The sequence below is a fragment of the Gossypium hirsutum genome, chromosome A08 (genome assembly GCF_007990345.1).
Source record: "Gossypium hirsutum isolate 1008001.06 chromosome A08, Gossypium_hirsutum_v2.1, whole genome shotgun sequence".
NCBI lineage: Eukaryota > Viridiplantae > Streptophyta > Magnoliopsida > Malvales > Malvaceae > Gossypium > Gossypium hirsutum.
Window position 1 is genome coordinate 14,596,565 of NC_053431.1, and position 19,675 is coordinate 14,616,239.

Below are 19,675 nucleotides of genomic sequence, written 5' to 3' on the forward strand. Positions count from 1 at the left end.
CTTAACAAAACTTGTGTAACTATCAACAAATATTCATTTTTCACCATCAAACATTCAAAAACTCAAGTATTCATCAATGGCACTTCACAAAATCATTAAAAACTTCAAAAATTAAGGCATGGGCTAGCTAGAATACAAAGCAACGATCTCAAAAACGTAAAATTTATCAAAAATCGAGCTAAAATCATGTACCAATTGATCCCTCAAAGTGCCAAACCCTAATGGCTTCCAATGGCTTCTTCAATTTGTAATTTTGATGGTGGAAGATGATTATGAAACATATTTTCTTTTGTTTTTAATTAATATTAACTTAATAACCTAATTACCATTTTAACCTTTATAATAAACATATAAAATCACTTAATATAAGGTCATCTATGTCAAATTCCACTATCAATGGTTTAATAACATCATAAGGACCTTTCATTGAATAAACCATAGCAATTAAGCACTTTAAACAAATAGAATGCAACTTTGCATTTTACACGATTTAGTTCTTTTATCAAATTAAGCATTCAAACACTAAAATTATTTCACGAAACTTTCACACATATATATTCACATTCTATAAACACCAAAAATAATATTAAAATAATTTTTTGAACTCGGGTTTGTGGTTCTGTAACCACTATTCTGATTTAGCTAAAATCGAGCTGTTACAAATGGCATGTATAGGACAATTTGGCTAAAAGTGGCTTGAAATGTTATTTTGTAACCTAACCATTGGAATGGCTAGTAATGGTTCATTTTGGTATGACTAAGTAGATTTCTATGATATATATATATATATACACATGTGTTATGTTAAGAATATGTGATCAATGTTGTAAATGCCTAAGTTGAACTAAGGTAAGGTTGTGATCATGTATGCTTGTAGTCATATGGCTTGTGAATAATGAAATTTGCTTGAGTTGAATGCTTGGATTGGTTGGTACTGAATGTGTTTTTCAAGTGCAGGTCTTGGGTGAAATTTTAGGTGAGAAATGATGCTAGAAATGGCTTCATTTTGTCCACACGGGCGTGTGTCTAAACCGTGTGTGACATACAACCTAGTAACATGGGCATGTGGTTAGGCCATGTGTCCCCTGTACCTTAATATTGAGAAACGGAATGCTCAAAATTGAGCACACGGGCAGAGACACGGGCGTGTGTCTCAGCCGTATGTGCCACACGACCTAGAACATGGGCGTGTGTCTTGACTGTGTGAAACCTGCACCTATTTTCGAATTGAATTAATTAACCAATGGCCTCCAACATAGGCGTGTCCCAGGGTCACACGGGCATGTCCCTTGGACCACACAGACGTGTGAGCCCTACACCTTAGAAAAATTTTGAAAAGTCGTGAAAAATTCTTAAAGGTCTCGATTAAGTCCCAACTCGATTCTAATGCTCATATTAGGCCTCGAGGGCTCGATCAAGGGACGTTATGAATGATCTTGGTAAAAATGTTTTGAATGTTTCGGTAACCTCAAAACCTTGATCCGGCGATGAACACGGGTTAGGGGTGTTACAGATACAATAACCTTTAGATATATTATTAAACTGACAATTCATAAAAGATTTAACTTTTGTCTAATAGTTGTTGTTACAACCTTTTATGAATTACTGTATAGTAAAGTTTATATTAAAATTCTTGAACGATTTAAATTGTTAGAAACATATTAAAATTCTCAGGAAATTGTTCATTTATATAATGTGTCTATATTTATAATATTGAAGCATATTGAAATCTTAAAATCTAAACATTTTCATCTATATAATGTTGAAGTATATTGAAACATAGCATATTTCCCGAGTATTCCTTATGTCTCAATTTTGTTATTTTAATCAAATCTTAAATTATTTTCTACATTTTTTATATATTTTAAAATAAATTATCTATATCGTAATATAAAATTTTTAAAAAGATAAATAATTAATTTTAACTATGTTTTCAAACAAAACTCACTGAAAAAGTAGTAATATCCCAAATAAAATATCTACTTTTCACATGCACATATGTACACTCTTTTCTTCTTTCTTTTTAATGATATGTACGCTCTTTTCTTTTCTCACTAAATTTAAACTGTTTGTATCTTTCATAGCGACGCAGTATATATATACATCCATAACTATATCTTTTTTTTGTCTATATGTATACTATTAATTAAATATATTCAGAAAAACATAAATAAATTAGTAAAAATAATATATAAATATGGGTATTTTCCAAAAGAAAAGCTTGTCCTGGCATATAGTTTTTTTTTAATATAAATATGGGTATATTAATTTGATTTTCACTTTTTCACAGATGGGCATAAAACTACATGGGAGACATTAAAATTGTTGGTACCAAAATTGGGAAAGTTGGTGAAAGGCATTGGATTTGAAGAAATAAAGGAGCTAGATTTGGGTGATAAATGCTCATAAATCAAGGACCAACTAACGTGGGGTGCAAAATATTGTTAAAGCGTAGCATCATTTCATTTGCTACAATGGTAAAGTGTGCAAACATCAGACATCAGTCTCGTGGATCCGTTTATACCAAATGTTAGCTTTGGAATTGAGTTATCAACTTCAACTGTAGGATAGGAGCAGTTTTTATCAACTTTTTTAATACGAAAGTTGAATAAATGGATAAATATTTGTGGGTGGTCCTCCTTCTCTCCTCCCCACCCCAATGGTTGGCCATAAATGGGTTTGTTAAAGCAGGACCACACTCTTCTCCAAGGATTGAGCCCATCAGCGAGGCCGCACTGTTGCACTCTTCTCCAAGGATTTATAAAATACTACATAATCTAATCTCTAGCAATATTATAAATTAGAATTTAGTTATTAAATTAAAAAATAGATGAACTAAATTTTTGGATTACACCAGCAAGTGTTGGATGTAGTTGTAAATAACATTGCACTCTAGGGAGAAAATTCAAAGTTAGAATATTAAAGACAATGTTGTTGGGAGGGTTATTTCTTTCATCACCCCCAAACAAGTCAATATTAGCGCTATGGTGCATAAATGTAATTCACTATTTAAAGAATTATTCAAAGTTCCTAGAGCTCCTTGTAAAGTTTGTTGGAAAATTCATTATTGAACTTGATTAATCGCTTTTTGTTGTTCAAATAAATAGTTTCATTTTTTTAATTTTTTAATTGTCCTAAAATCTTATAAGTTGAATCAATCAAATTTAATTTTTCCCGTTCTATCTCAGAGTATCTATTCACTCAAATTGATCCACCTCCATTTCTACTTTCTGTAAGCAAACCCAAGCCTTTTCCAGCCGTTCAATAGCCAACCACGACATAGTTCTTATGAATTTTAAATAGTATTCAAGATCCTCTCTTTTCGATTATCTAATAAATCACTTAATTAAAGTAGATTATATTTTCATTCTTTTTTTTATTTCAAAAAATTCATGATTCCTTCCAAACCAAACATGAACCTTTCGAATCATTTGACTCTCACACTCATTTATTTTTTATTTGTTGGGAATTAATTTCCATATCTTTTTTTTCCCTAATAACCAATCTATGGGGTGATTGGAGTATTATATGAGGGACTATAACAAATATGGGTATTTGGAATTACGAAGGTGTGGCCAAAGTACATATTGTGTTTTCTAGCTTATGCTTCTTAGTAGCTATCTGGCATTGGGTATATTAGTATCTAAAAAATTTTGTGATGAGGGCATAGGAAAACCTTCTTTGGATTTGCCTAAGATTTTTAGAATTCATTTTTCTCTCTCAAAAGTGGCTTGCTTTGGATTTGGTGCATTTTATGTAACATGATTGTATGGTCTTGAAATATGGGTGTTCGACCCATATGGGCTAATTGGAAAGGTACAATCTATAAATCCAACAAGAGACGTGGAAGATTTTAGTCTTTTTATTCTGGGAGGAATAATCTATCATCATATTGTAGTAGAGACATTGGGCATATTAATGGGCTTATTCTATCTTAGTGTCTGCTCCCCAATATTTATGCAAATATTGGGATTAAATTCTAACTGTGAAAAGAGTATATGATTCAATCAACTACAAAGCAAAGAGCTTCTTTCTTCAATCATAGATATATATAAGAAAACGTGAGATTGGATCTATCAATTTAGTATTTGTGGGAGAGAGACCTAACCATAAAATCATAGAGAAGGACCCATTTGAAGCAATGAGGAGTCCCTTGGGCATGAAGAGCCCACCCAATTCCTTTGTTTATAGCAGTGGTAGCAGTATATAGGCCTGAAAAATACATTCCTAATAAAACATGAAAAGGCCCAAAGATAATTAAACAAAATTTTTAAGCGCTAACCGAAAGGCCGGCAAAGTTTCGAACTGATAAAATCAAAAAGCCCTACGCCCCTAAACCTAATCCCCTCATAGCTTCTATATAATCTTCCCTTTTGATTTCATCTTCTCCAGTCGCTGATGGCAACCGATCTTCATTTTTCTAGCGACCATCTTGCTTTTAAGTGAGTTTTGAAAATATTACCTGACTTTATTATTAATGTTTTTTCTTCAAATTTATGAAAATATTTTGGAAATTATCAGTGGATTTGTTTTTGTTTAATTTATTTATTACGATTTGGGAAAAAAAAAGGCTGATGAGGAGAAGAAATGGGCAAGAGCTGCAACAACAAATAAAGCGCACCGTGTAGATCCATCTACATGGGTTGTTGTTTGCTTTGATGAATGTGCCAATATGCTAATCTGAGGCTTTTCCTTATTTATTTTCAACTATTATTCTCCTTCGAAGTTGTTCTTCCCCAAAATTTATCAATTTCTTTTAAAATACTCTGATTTACATTTTTTTTTGGGTCGACTTGCTATTATTTTATGTTATTTTTCCACATTTTGTCAACTTGGAAATGATTTTATTACAACTTTTTTAAAAACTTCAAATTTCAAATCACATTAAAATTCAAATGATTCGTGTTATTTGTGATTTTTTGTGTACCGTCGTTAGTCACTTCAAAAAGAAATTAATCAAATTTAACCTAAAGGTGCGTTTTCATATACGGAATTAATGGATAATTTATACTAAATTTAGAGCGGAACAAAAACTTTTAGTGATTAAAATAATAAATCTATTCAAAGTGAGTATCTATTTTTTTTAATTTGATTTTAGGATACATCTTAAATTCTAAATCTGAGATATTACACGCGTTCAAATAAATGCCTTTCAAATTGTTACAGATGCAATTTTTTTTTAAATGCAATTTTTTTATTAAATTTGTATCTTTGTAATATTTATCTTTATAATTGGAATTAGACTGTAAATGTAAGGATTGTTGTTTATAAAATAAATAAATTTGAATAAAATCCTTTGAAATGTTTGATCTGTACTTTTTCACTTTTTTAAACTGAGGATGTTTACGAGCAGAGATTTCATTTCACCAAAAAAAAAAAAACTCCCCATTAACCCTTCTATGTTGGCAGAATGGTGAGGGATGATGATCATGTAAGGAGATTTTATCCTTTTACAAGGGGTTTACCATTTCAGCAGATTAATAAAAATTTGAAAGAAAAATTAGGAAATAAGTAACTTAAAACACAAACAAAAACAAACATACATACCAGGTCAAAACCCCCCATAACATACGAAGACCTGAGAAAATTGGAAGCCAGTTACAATGGGAGGAGCTTAAACATAAATTATTTGTCAATCAACTATATTCAAATAGATTCAATAGATCGTAGTACAGTTATCATACACATATCAAGACATTATCAATTACGTACTAAATGTGACTATTCAAAACTTACCTCGGATATACTTGAACGGTTGCGGAAAGGCTACTCAATTACTTTCTCTTTTCCCCTATCCAACTTCGACCCTCTTTGCTCTTGAGCTTAAATTCAAAAATTTTAAACTAGTCATTATTCGACTATTCAAGCATTACTTCAGAAATATAATATATATATTTGACTTTCACACATATAGATCATAGTAAGTTTTTAAGAAAACATTAAGCAACTCATTAACAAATTTTTATCAATGTTAACCACATAATCAGAAATTCACAATAAGTTGTCTTCCTGAGCAACAGTCACCAAATTATTTATAACTGGAGCTACGAAATTCCAAATCAATTGCCGTAAAATTTCCCTGAAAATAGACTCATATATCTTTTATCCATAAAATTTTCAAAATTTTTAGTTTGGCCAATAAATACCAGATTTTTCTTAAAATTTCCCCTGTTTCACTGTTTGACTAATCTGACCACCCTTTACTACGAATCAAATTTCTAATTGTACAGAAGTCAAAATATGTTCTCGTTGATTTCATTTGAAACTAGACTCATTAAGCTTTAATTGCATAGTTTATTCAGCTTCTAACTCCACTCTCACAATTTATGGTGATTTTCCAAAATCACATTACAGCTGCTGTCCCAAGTAGATTTACTACAATTTACTATTTCACAACTCTTTGAATTCATATTTTTTAAACATGTATATCACAAATCAATTTCATCACATATCTATAATTTCACTTAAGCATAATCTCAATCCAAATATATTCATTGTCCATATATCAAGCTTACTTAATGCTATTTATAATCTATTCATATCATTAACCAAATATAATTATGCAACCAAAACACAAATTATACATACCTTATACTATGCATATCAAAATAACTCCAACCATGATCGGATATAACCGAATTTAAACATGAAAATTAAGCCATTTTCGAACTCCTATAGCTCATTCAGCATTTACAAAATCATACCATTAGAATTCATGTACAATACCGAACCTTTAGACATTCAAACATCTACCCTATTCTTTTCAAATCATCTAAAACGGCAATACTCACATTTTAGCATTTAACTACAAAACATTTATTCAAGTAACTAAACAAGTCCAAGTTCAGCTATTACACATATAAATACTATAAAATTTTTTAACTAATTCAAACTTCTCTCATCAACATTTATTCATCAAAACATAAAGAAAATAATCAAATCTCTTCATTAATAACCATGGCCGAATGCTCCATTCACCACCCAAATCCAAAATTTTAACATGGGCTAAGTAAGGAACTTAGTTACTAACTTAAAATAAGCTAAAATTTCAAAATCTAACATGAATTACTAACCTTGTTTTAAGCTTAAGATGGCCGAATGCTATATCCCCTTTTCTTCTCTAAAGTTCGGCTACTAAGGAAGAACCAACATTTTGTTTTTCTTTTGTTTTTCTATTATCCTTTCTTAATTTACTTAATTTTTTTTATTTCATAAATTAAACCATTACCATATAATATTATTATACAACACATATTTTACTTACCATCATTATCATGGCCGGCCACTATAACTAAAGTTGGATATTTGACATGCAAATCCACTTATTTACACCATCAATTATTTGGCCTCTACAAAAATAACCTATCATATTTCAAAATGTCTCATATAAGTCCTATTTAACAAATTTCACATACAAATGACAAAATCAAAGCATGAAACTTTCACACATGCATTTTCACATATAATAAGCATAAAATATAACGGTTAATTATTTTTGTGACTCGGTTTTGTGGTTCTAAAACCACTTTCCGACTAGGGTCAAATTAGGACTGTCACAATATGGCCCGATACCGACGATTCAGCCTTAACACCTCGCAGCCTCGACCACGGCCTCTTGCACCTCTTCTAGCACTCATCATTGATTCACGTATTATCTAGATTAGAAATTTTACAAAGTTTTAATTAGTTTCAATAATTAAGCCAATGTTTTATGAAAGTATTAAAAAGAAAGTTATTTTCGTAAATCCTCTACAGTTTCAAGGTCCTATAGGCTTTAGTTTCACTCCAACTAAAAGCCTTAGTATAATCAGCTAAAGTAGCCCACTAACTATCTACAGTATATCAAATTAAACAAGCTTAATAATAAAAGAACTTACTTGGTTCGACGTCGGAGACTCGGTGTGCCGCACAGCAAGAACTTTTTCCAAAACATTGTGATCCAATTTTTTTTAAAAACAAACCCAAATAATATGGCCCACCTCACATCTTGAGTTTTGTAACTTGGCTCTGATACCACTAAATATAACACTCCAAACCCGGCTCAGACGTTATGGCCAGATCCAGCGCGTCACATTGAAGCGTTTTATCGAAAATCTTGTTTCATTGAAAACCCTTCTTTGAAATAAAAACCATAAGTAAAATCCCAGCTTGTATTTGTTGCTTTCAAAGCGAGGTGTATTTTTTAAAAAAAAACTATTCCTTCTTGTATGATAAAAATTACTTTGTAAAATCGCTTTTCAATTGCGAAAGCTTTATTTAAAATAGATGATCTATGAAAACTTGTCATTTAAAAATTTAGTTACGGAAACGTAGTATTTAAAAACAGTTATGGTTTTAAGAAAACCATGCTCTACTTCTAGCAAATATAAAGCATAATAATAAATATAATTCTAATTTGAATTATAACCAGAGGAAAGGCCTTATTACATTCCGGACTGAAATAACTTTAAATACTAGAAATAATAGGCTTAAGAAAAGAAGTCCAAGTCGTCTTGCTAGCTGGCCACCTCGGAGTCCCCCAACCGTCGAACCACCTACTGAGGATCACCTGAGAAAAATAAAAGAGGGGTGTTTTTTGAAAACTTAGTGTCTACAACCCTAGGCAAATAGAAAAGCACGCAATAGCAAGTGTTTTTGGGCCTAAGCCCAATTCAATTTTAGAACAAATGTAAAGCAATCAAATATGCACGAATCCCACCCATCCAACCGCTACACACCATCTCCATCCCCCGATACACACCATGTGGGGATATAATATCGACCCACCTATCTGATACACTCCAATGGTAGCCCGGTTGTGATACTACCTTTATTGCAGCAAGCTGCTAAACAAATATTGGGCTTAATAGCCATCGATGGATCCACGGTCGTCAAGCAACCATGCGATCCTCATATACTTCCTCCGTTCCATAATTCCCAACCCATATGCAACCTAATGCAGTAGGTATACATGTAACATCCATAAATCTTACATTCTACACATAAGGGTATTTTAGTCATTTTTGTCCTTAGGGGTATTTTCTATAATTTCTCTTTATTATGGGTTTATTACTTACCTTGGCCCGTTAACAAGTCCTCGTTGGCTAAAGTGAATAGACACTATGCACCAGGTAGGATTCCAGAGAAGAGGAGGTGAGTCATTAAGACCGCTTAAGTACGAAGCTCTCCCTAGATCCAATCCTAGACATGCATATACCCATTGCCACACCGTAACCTTATGACTAGTCCACAGTTGCAATTAATTAATTATTTAAGTTTTATGCCTGATTGAGTAGTTACCAAAAAACTGGGTCCACAACCCCTTACTAAACACTAACAGATCCATACTTATTCATTTGGCCCCTTTAGGCTCAATCTCATTCATATGGCCCATCAAGCCCAATCACTTTCATATGGCCCATCAAGCCCAATCACATTCATAGTCATGGAATCATATGATTTTTCATTACATAGTATCAATTTGCCAATTTTGCCTATTATGGGCCCTATAGCCCATCGGCCCATTTAGCCCATTTTGGCCTGGTTGGCCAATACACGGCAGAAGTCCATGGAATCGCTCATGAGGCCTTTGATAACCTATCGGTTTCTCCCCTTATGAGTGTTTGCACACTCGCAAGACTATTGTAGCCAAACTTCTAGCTTTTCGGCATTTTAGCTTTTCGGCGTTTCGGGATTTGCCGGTCTACTATGTGTGCAGTGGATGTACACACTTGGTACTAAAACGTGCCATGATCTCCTTAGCCACAAACCTACAAACGATGTCACTCAATGATTAATTGCACATTTATCAAATACGATCACCAAGAACCGAAAATCTCACATTTGCCTTACCTTGAATGACAAGTCTTAACAACCCTTCCTTGATCACTAATCACGAGTATTTCTTAAATCTGCATCAATCTTAATCATTAAGAACTAAACAACAAGTGACTCACAATCATCTTAAGTCACTCTTAACTCATCCATGACCATTTGGTCAACCTTAACCAATAAAAGAGGAAAACTTACCCAAACCCCAAAACGCCTAAGGAGCAATTTGACAGAGATCTGAAATCCAAGATTCGATACTAATCCCCTACCAAACCTATTTAGAAAGAGTGAGGGAGAGAAGAAATCAGTACTAGGAAGACAAATTAAAAGAAAGTAATGCACTTACACAATAATCGATCAGCCAACGTTGAAGAAAAAATGGTGGCACAACAGGATTTTGGCCAAAAGATATTCAGCTTTAGAAAAAGTAACTAGGAGCGAGAAAGAAAAAAGTTTAATGGGAAAGGAAGGGAAGAAATTGACACAAACTAAAAGAGAAAGAATAAGGGATTTCGGCTTTTAGATATTTGAAGAGAAAGGTGTTTTCAGTAAAAAGAAAGGAAGAATTCAGCATTAGCCTAGAATCCCCAAAATCGGCACCTATATATACTATAGCCGAATTTACTTATCCCCAAATTCCCAATTCGGCTCCACTTCTCTACACTCCTTATCTCCTAACTTTTCTCCCTGATAACTCCTTAATCCCTTCCTTAAATTTCTCCTCTAATCACTCCCTTCAGAGTTCACATCTAACGCCACTATTGGCCACTTATTGAGAAAAAATAAATCCTTCTTTTGAGAAAAGAGGGATTTGAACCCCAAACCTCCTTGCCATGCATGTGACGCCACCTCTAAGCCCCACATGTGACGCTACTTACCACTCCAACATAAGGCTCCTTGTGTCCAATTCCTCCTTCATTTATTTAAAAACCAAACTACTTGCCACCAAGGTTATTTTAATTATTAAACTATAATTTCTTTCACCCCAAAGTTCGAACTCATAACTTAACCAAGGCCTATTATCACATAAATAACACTTGACTAGGAATATTAGGCACACCTTTTATCAAAACCGATAAAAAGGAAAGTTTAGGATTCTTTTTTTGGGTGTTACATTATTTGGTCATTTATACTTAACATATAAGTGTTTATCATGACATTATGCTTTATAAGTACCAAAGCATACCATTACTAGCCATTTCTAATGGCTAGATTACAAATAAAATATTTAAGCCATCTATGGTGAAGTTAGCCTATACATGCCATTATACCAAAATAAGTGTACTATTTATACCACAATAAGTTCATGGATAGTGTGATGATTTTCCAACTGATCTCTAACCTTCGTAAGATTTCGAGCACTATAAACAAGGAAAATAAAACTAAATAAGCATTACATACTTAGTAAGTTCGTATAATAGGAATTAAAACTTACCAATTTACATTTATTAACATTAAGCATTCAATGACATGCTTTGTTTTCAATTTGACAAGTTTACCTAAACACATACACTCAATCAAATAAGTTAGGTACATGAATGTTCACATATGCATCAAGTGAGAATGGATGAGCTCATCCTTCTATATTCTTTCAAGATATCATTCATTTCGTATTAGAATTCTCACATCATGTCAAGTAATTTATCCATTGAATCATTGAAATTCCGATGGATATTCAAACAGTACACTCAAGGTGTACAATTTAATAACCTGTCAAATTCATATTCAAGAGTACCCATTAAGGCACTAAATCGAAAAGCACACTCTCGAGCCTCATAACATATAACATGATTACCAGTCCAGGCTAAATCCTTTTTGTAATATATGCTCAAAAGAGCTCAATTAGGATTACCAGTACAAGCCAAATCCTAATTGTAACATATGCTCGAGAGGGATTTTATCAGGATTACCGTTCCAGGCTAAATCTCGTCAGCAACAATGCAGGACCTCATTCAGTAAGGAAATTTTGTTTATCCATCGAAATCCAATATTCAAACTGAATTTAGCCCTTCTCAAACAATCTCAAGCATGTAATCATTTCTTATGTTATAACATTCAAATTAACTCACATAAATATAAAACACATTCCATACAACACAACATTCAATTGATCATATTTACAAGCTCAATTAAGTTACACAAACTTACCTCGACATTTGTTTGCGTATATAAATCTACTAATCCGAAACTTTCTCTTTTCCTCGATCTAGCTTTAAATTTGTGTTATCTAGATCCAATTAAGCCAAGAAAGTTTCTTCTCTCTCTCTTAGGGTTTCTATGTATTTTGGGGATGAAGATGACATAAAATAAGATGATAAAATAAGATTATATTTCTTTTATCATCTTTTAATTAATTAAATTAATTTAATATCAAATTTAGTCCTTGCCCTTTTTCTAAATTTCCATGGATGAGATCTACATACTTTTCTTTAATGACCATATAAGGACCTCAAGTTTTGAATTCTATAGCTATTTAATCTTTCTAGCTGATAGAATTTAACTTTTGCATTTTATGCGATTTCGCCCTTCCAGTATTTAATCGCATAATCGATAAAATTTTCTTATCAGAATTTTCACGTGACATTTCTAACGTAATACGGACCATGTAATAAAATTAAAATAAAATTTATTTTTCAGCTCGGATTTGTGGTCCCGAAACCATTGCTTCGATTTCACTGAAATTAGGCTGTTACATGTAGACTTACTGGAAAGGATAAAACCCATAGGGTGTAAGTGGATCTTGTAACACCCTTAACTTGTATCCGTCATCAAAACAGGGTTTCAGAGCATTACCAAAACATTCAGAACACTTTACAATTTATTTCCATAAATTACTATTTAATTACCGAGATCATTCAAAATGTCCCTTAATTGGACCCTCTAGGCCCAATACGAGCATTAGAATCAAGTCGAGACTTAGTCGGAAACTCATAAAATTTTTTGCAACATTTAAAAATTTTCCCAAGCTTGTAGGGCTCGCACGCCTGTGTAGTCTAGGGACATGCCATGTGGTCGGGCAGTGTACTACACACGTCCGTGTCCCTAGCCCGTGTAACTCTTTGACTTTTAAGGCATGAAAAAATTGAAGTCACATGGACAAGTCACATGTCCGTGTGCTAGGCCTTGTGGCGAATTTTATTTTCAAATTTTAGGTGTAGTTTTCACACGGCCGTGTAACACTCCCATGTTCAAGGTCATGTCAACCACACGGCTGAGACACATGCCCGTGTCTCTGCTCGTGTGCCTAACTCTGAGCATTCTGTTTCTCATTTTTAAGTTGCAGGGGATACACGGCCAGACCACATGCACATGGGACAAGCCGTGTGTCACACATAGCCAAGACACATGCCCCTGTGGATAAAATAAAGTCATTTCCTAGCCTTATTTGTCACCTACCATTTTCCTGCACCTAAACTCACAAGCATAGTTCTACCTATCCAACATCATAGTCACATAAATTTAGCCATCAATCATTTGGTATTATCTCATGCATCAAAGGATATAAACTTACTCTTATCATAAACTTATATGCTAACATAATTCCAGCAAACTAACATATAATGAACTCTTATGTGATTACCAAAATATTACTTCAAAAATAGCCAAACTTAGGCCATCACTAGCCACTCTAATGGCTAGATTACAAAACAACAATTATAAGTCATCATTGGCCAAATAAGCTTATTCATTCCATTATACCAAAACGAGATTTCTATTTGTACCAAAATGAGATAGTGGATAGTGTGATGACTGCTTTGATTGACTTCCAACCTTCGTGAGCTTTGAGCACTATAAAACAAGGAAAATTAAACGGAGTAAGCATTTTATGCTCAGTAAGTTCATATAACGGAAAATAAACTTACCAATCATATTTATCAATACAAACATACATAATCATACTTTCCATAAATTTTGGGTGAGTTTACCTAAACCCAAATACTTAATCAAACAAGTTAATCGCATAACCACATATAACTATCAAGTAAACATAGATGAGCTCATCACATTACAAGCTTCCATTAATTTCACCTTTCCATACTTCAAGAGTCCTTTCCGTCGAACTATTGAAATTTCAATGGATGTTCGGGTAATATACACATGTGCAAAAGTACCCATTAGGGAAAAGGCACACTCTTGAGTCGTACATTTTAAGTAGGATTACCAATCCAGGCTAAATCCTATCTGTAGCACATGCTCTAAGGAGCTTAATATGGATTATCTGTCCAGGCTAAATCCAATTTATAACGTAAACTCAAGAGGGCTTACATTAGAATTACCTGCTCGGGCTAAATTCTATCTGCAACATATGCACTATTATTCTTATCCCATCGAAATTCAACATTCAACTGGAACACGATAATTTGTCCATATTACACAAATTAAGACTATTTCATTCTGTATATATCATCTCACACATATCAACACAGTCATACAATTAAATTCAAGCATGTTAACATACAATTTTAAGTCACACAAACTTACCTTGAAAATGGTTCGTATTTGAATTTCAACTAATCCAAAACCTTGTGCTTTCCTCGATCTAGTTCCATGGTTGGTCTTTCCAGATCTATATGGGTAAATTTAACTATTAATCTATCACATTTCATATACATTTGCATCCTATTACATTCTAGGAAAAATTACCATTTTACCCCTATTTTTTTCAAAAATTTCAATTTCGTCCCTAGGCCCAGAAAATGAAATTCATGAAGTTTAACCCTCTTTCCAAGTCTAGCTAAAATTTATATACTACATTTACAGCACATACATTTCACAAATTTTAGAATTTTCCATGGGTTTTGTAACAGCCCAATTTAGACCCTAACCGGAAGGTGGTTTCGGGACCACGAATTCGAGTAAAAAAATATTTAAAAATTATTTTCCATGTTTATTTTGTGTGAATTTATATCTGTGAAATTTTCTTGATTTAATTTTATCGTTTGAGTGCCCGATTAAATAAAAGGACTTAATCACGTAAAATGAAAACTTGATAGTTTAAAGCATAAGTGCCGAATTGTTAGTGGCTTTCTAAATTGGAGCATTTATGTTGTAAATAACCCATTGAAACTTATAATGGCCGGTTGTGACCTTGTTAAATATATTTTAGTTATTAAATGGTAAAGGTTAATTAAGTAAAATAATAATAAGTTAATATATATGATATAATATATGATAATTAGAATAAGCTTTCATTTTATTTTCTCTTGACCGAAACCAAAATAAGAAATAAAAAGAAAAGAAAACCTAGGTTCGGCACTTTCAAGCTTGATGCAAGGTAAGTTCTAGCTCGATTTTTGATTATTTTTACGTTTTTGAGATCGTTGCTAAGTTATCTTCAAGACCCATGCTTGAATTTTTTATTTTGATGAATATTTTGAGTTATGCCATTGATGAGAGCTTGTGAATTTTTTTGTTTGATGATGAAATATGAAAGATATGTTTTATATTAACATGCTTTGTATTGGAGTTTTTGATGAATTTGAGTAACTAGGACTAAATTGAAAAAAATAATTTTAGGGACTAAAATGTGAAATAAATGAAATATATGGACTTGTATGAATACTAGGAATATTCAGCCAAACATGGTATATTAAAATTTTGCATATTTTGTGTTTTGTGCAATAGGGACTAAATTGTAAAAAGTGTAAATGTCAGGGGTAAAATGGTAATTTTCCCATTTATGTGTTTTTGGACTAAATTAAATGAAAATATGTTTGAATGAGCTTAATTTGAATATGTTTAGATCAAGAACCAAAGAAATCAGATTTGGATCAAGGGAAAACGAAAGTTGCCAACTAGCTGTCCCGTTCCATTTTATATCGTCCGAGGTAAGTTTATAAGTAAATAGACGTACTTAATTTTAATTAAATACAAAGTATATATGCTGCAGTGAAATATATGATTTTATATATTCTATAGCCAAATGTGAATAAGCTTGACAAAAATGTTTCCGAATTTGTTTCGACCGAGTTATGGTGTCCGAAAGCCCTGTATGAACCATAGGAATAGTTAAGATACATATATCATGACATAGGATTCTGATATATGTGTACAAGTAAGATCATGGCATTGATATGTGATTCCAATATATGTGTGTAAGTAAGACCCTGTCTAGGACAGCGACATCAATATGTGATTACATGTAAGACCACGTCTGGGACGTTGGCATTGTACGATATGTGTGATTATCCGAGTGTCCTATCCAATTCTGATTGGTTGATCAGGCATCGATAAGTTGTGATCGAAAGTGTAAAATGAGTGGAAATGACCAGGTATGGAATAGTTGGCTACCTAACTAAAATAAGGTAAGTAAGTAATTTGATTATTGTTGTAAATCATGTGTGATGCAAATAAAAGATCTATGTGATCATGATATATGTGTTTGGTCTTAAGAATGAATGATATGAATATTATGGAATTGGTTTTTGAATAGGTGTATACAAGTCCATGTATATTCGACCATATAGATATGTATATATACATGATGTTATATTATGATTTGAGCTCAAGTATATAAGTGTATGTATTTGGATTATAATAGCATTCGGCCAAGTTGGCATTTATGAATGAATATATATATGTATATATATAATATGAACTTTATATGTTTGGATCTAATTGTGTTATGATACTATAATTTGGCTTGGTTTAGTTAAGTTGATATTATCATTGGGTTGTACATTTGCCCATGACTTACTAAGCTATAAAAAGCTTACTCTGTGTTTATGTGTGTTTTTGTTTTATAGATTTTGGATCAAGTTACAAGCTTGGGGATCTTCAGCAAGATCATCACACTATCTACTATTTTGGTACCTTATAAGCTAAACTCAAATTATGGCATGTATAGGCTATCTTTGGAGTTAGTTATTTTGGAAAGGGCATGTATAAAGGCCATGCGAAAATGGCTTAATTCACATGTTTAAATTCGGTTATGCTTGGTTGTGGCTTGAATTTGTTTTAGTAATATTGTTAAGTGCTATGAATGATGCTCATGATAGGTATTTTATGTTTTAGTATTGATTAATGATTTTGGTTGAATATATGGTTAATTCGGCTAAAATATACATAGAGTAAAATATATGTGATTGTGGTGGATATATTTGGTCAATGTAATATATGTGATTCCGCATCATAGACTTGGCTAAGACCAAACATAACTTAAATTGTTTTAATATGATTATTACATGGCAGGTAAGATTCGTGTTTTGATTATATGTCTATTTGTAGTTAAAGCCTTATTCTTGAGAAGTATAAATTGTAATATTAGTTGGTTTGGAAATTTTATGATAATGAATTATAAATATTTATGCATATGATAATGCGACTTGATTTGTTTTCTACATGATATGAAAGATTTAAGTTTTGAGTATGATTATGTGTGGGTTACGTTTTTCAATGATAGAAACAATCCCCTTTAGTTGATAAGTATTTTCGGTCAAACTTATTAGATTATGGTTGCATGCTTAAACTTGGTTATCATGGATATGCTATTAAAGTTGAGTTTTAGATGTCAAATAGTAAAACAAAGCCTAAGTTGACCAACTGCTAACAGTTAATTGGTTATTGAGTATGTAATATTAGACATATTGATTGGCATAGCTAATTAGTGTACTTTTGGGTGGTGTGTGTGTTCATAAAATGATTAAATTTACTAAGGTCAAATGTGCATGATTTAATGGCCTATAATAAATATGTATAGTCTTTTATAATTAATATTGTTTTTTTAAAGAAGTATATGGTAATATATGGTTAGTTCCGTATGGGTGTTTAAAATTTATATTTAAATGCAAAGCATGCAAATTCAAAATTTACCTTGACCCTAGTTGCATATGTAAGCAAATTTTTATTTATGTGTATTATGGTTTATTAAATTATAAGAATATGCATGTGATATTTGGTGATTTATGCATAATTTCATAAGTGAACTAATAATATGTTTAACCATGTTGTTAATGATTAATGCTATATATATATATTTGCATTATGCACAGTAAGTATTAAGTTGAAATTTGATATGACTTGTGTTTACAATGCGCAAAATAGTATATGTTCTCAAATGTAAGTTACCAATATTTTATTTATTAATGAGTTTGACTTGGATGAAAATTTATTAATGATCGGATTTGTGCTTTTAATCGGTAATGCCTCATAACCCTAGTCTGGCGACGGATATGAGTTAGGGGTGTTACAGGTTTTACCACTTTTTCATTTTAGTCCCTAAATCAAGTTTTCGTCAAAATTGCTTTGTAAAAGTTGTTTATCTATGAATAACTTTTTATTTTCTACCATAAATTTCTAATTTTCAGCATATTCATCCATGACCCAAATTTCATACATTGATAACTTTTCAAATAAATCCCCTAAATAGAAAGATTAGACTATCCCGATTCTAAAAATATAGAAATTACTAAAACCGGGACTTGATTTCATACCTTATTAAGCTTAAAAAGTTTTCTTCCTCTCTCCTAGGGCTTCTATAGAAAAATTGGGGAAGATGATATGAAAATAGATGATTTTTTTTCTTTTTAATTAATTATCATCTATTAATTTTCTTGATTTCCAATTTAGTCCCTACCCTTTTCTAATTTTTCCATGGATAAGTCATTAAAATATCTACTAACTACTCTTCAATAGTCTAATTACTATATAAGGACCTTAATTTTTGAATTTCATAGCTATTAGATACCTATAGCTACTAGAACCCAACTTTTGCATTTTATGCAATTTAGTCCTTTCCCTAATTAAACACACAATCGGTAAAATTTTTGTGCCAAAATTTTCATGTGACCTTCCTATCATGATACCAACCATAAAATAAAAAAAATTATTTTTGGCTAGGATTTGTGGTCCCGAAACCACTGTTCTGATCTCACCGAAAATGGGTCGTTACAAATCTACAAGAAGAAAAGAAATGCGGTTGGAAAAGTGAAAACTTATAAGGTCAGATTTGTAGCAAAATGTTATATTCAGAAAGAATATATTGATTACGAAGAAATTGGTTTGAAAACTTAGATGAACCTTGTGTTTATAAATATATTTAGGATGGAAAGGTGGTCTTTCTTATTCTATATGTCGATGACATTCTACTAAATGGAAATGATATAGGGACATTGTCATTGGTTAAGGTATGGTTAGCTTAACAACTAAGAAAGAAGGACTTGGGAGAAGCTAATTTTTTCTGGGTATTCGAATCTTAAGGGATCAAAAGAAAAACGTGATAACATTATCCCAAGCTTCATACAGAGACAATATATTGGAATGTTATGCAATGACCGATTTAAAGAAGGGAAATCAACCTTTTGTATTAAGATTTCAACTTTCTTTAGAAGACTGTCCTAAGAGAGCGAAAGAAAGAGAAAACATGATAAATGTTCCTTTTGCTTTGGCTGTAAGAAGTCTCATGTATGCAATGTTATGCACATGTCTAGATATCTATTTTATAGTGGAGTTCGTGAGTCCATATCAGGCAAATACAAGACCAAGACATTGACAAGCAATTAAGCATATACTGAAGTATTTACAGCGAACGACGGATAATATGCTTGTGTATTCTAGAGGAGATCTTACTCATATTAGATATACTAACTCTGACTTCCAAACGTGTTGGGATTTGAGGAAATAAACATTGGGCTGTGTTTTTGTACTAGACAATGGGTCCATAGTGTGAATAAGTGTCAAGCAAAGTTACACTGCTAAATTCACTAGAGAAGGTCGAATATGAGGATGGAAAAGCTATGGCACTATAACAGTGTAGTTATAGCTAAACCCCAAAGAAACCACATAAAGACAAAACACTTTGATAAAAATTATCTTAAGGGAGACGACAGTGGCAGAACAATAGATGTAGTTAAATATGCATATAAGG